Raw genomic sequence first — 1,186 nt, forward strand, 5'->3', positions numbered from 1 at the left:
TACAATTTTTTTTTTTTTTAAATGGAAAATAACAAGCACTGGCAAGGATATGGTGACTGAAACCTTTCTACATTGCTGGTTTTGTTTGTGCATGCATGCTCAGTCATGTCCGACTCTTTGTGACCCTATGAACTATAGCCTGCCAGGCTCCTCTGTCCATGGAATTCTCCAGGCAACACTACTAGAGTGGGTCGCCATGCCCTCCTCCAGGGGATCTTCCTGACCCAGGGGTCGAACCCGCATTTCCTGAGTCTCTTGAATTGCAGGCAGATTTTGTACCCACTGAGCCACCTGGTGGCTGTCTGGGGAGGGCTTGCAAATAGCTGTGAAAAGAAGAGAAGCGAAAAGCAAAGGAGAAAAGGAAAGATATAAGCAGCTGAATGCAGAGTTCAAAGAATAGCAAGAAGAGATAAGAAAGCCTTCCTCAGCAATCAATGCAAAGAAATAGAGGAAAACAACAGAATAGGAAAGACTAGAGATCTCTTCAAGAAAATCAGAGATACCAAGGGAACATTTCATGCAAATATGGGCTCAATAAAGGACAGAAATGGTATGGATCTAACAGAAGCAGAAGATATTAAGAAGAGGTGGCAAGTATACACAGAAACTGTACAAAAAAGATTTTCATGACCCAGATAATCACAATGGTGTGATCACTGACCTAGAGCCAGACATCCTGGAATGTGAAGTCAAGTGGGCCTTAGAAAGCATCACTACGAACAAAGCTAGTGGAGGTGATAGAATTCCAGTTAAACTATTCCAAACCCTGAAAGATGATGCTGTGAAAGTGCTGCCCTCAATATGCCAGCAAATTTGGAAAACTCAGCAGTGGCCACAGGACTGGAAAAGGTCAGTTTTCATTCCAATCCCAAAGAAAGGCAAAGCCAAAGAATGCTCAAACTACCCCACAATTGCACTCATATTACACACTAAGAAAGTAATGCTCAAAATTCTCCAAGCCTGGTTTCAGCAATATGTGAACCGTGAATTTCCTGATGTTCAAGCTGGATTTAGAAAAGGCAGAGGAACCAGAGATCAAATTGCCAACATCCTCTGGATCATGGAAAAAGCAAGAGAGTTCCAGAAAAACCTCTATTTCTGCTTTATTGACCATGCCAAAGGCTTTGACTGTGTGGATCACAATAAACTGTGGAAAATTCTGAAAGAGATGGGAATACCAGACCAC

At 42.3% G+C, this 1,186-nt stretch overlaps 1 protein-coding gene across 1 annotated transcript in view; it reads left to right on the forward strand.

Annotated features, from left to right (window-relative positions):
- Positions 1-1,186, forward strand: part of RXFP1 (relaxin/insulin-like family peptide receptor 1) — a 214,307-nt gene that overhangs the window by 202,776 nt on the left and 10,345 nt on the right. The gene's annotated exons all lie outside the window — the stretch shown is intronic.

This window comes from Bison bison, unplaced genomic scaffold (genome assembly GCF_000754665.1).
Source record: "Bison bison bison isolate TAMUID 2011002044 unplaced genomic scaffold, Bison_UMD1.0 scf7180017864060, whole genome shotgun sequence".
Taxonomy (NCBI): Eukaryota; Metazoa; Chordata; class Mammalia; order Artiodactyla; family Bovidae; genus Bison; species Bison bison.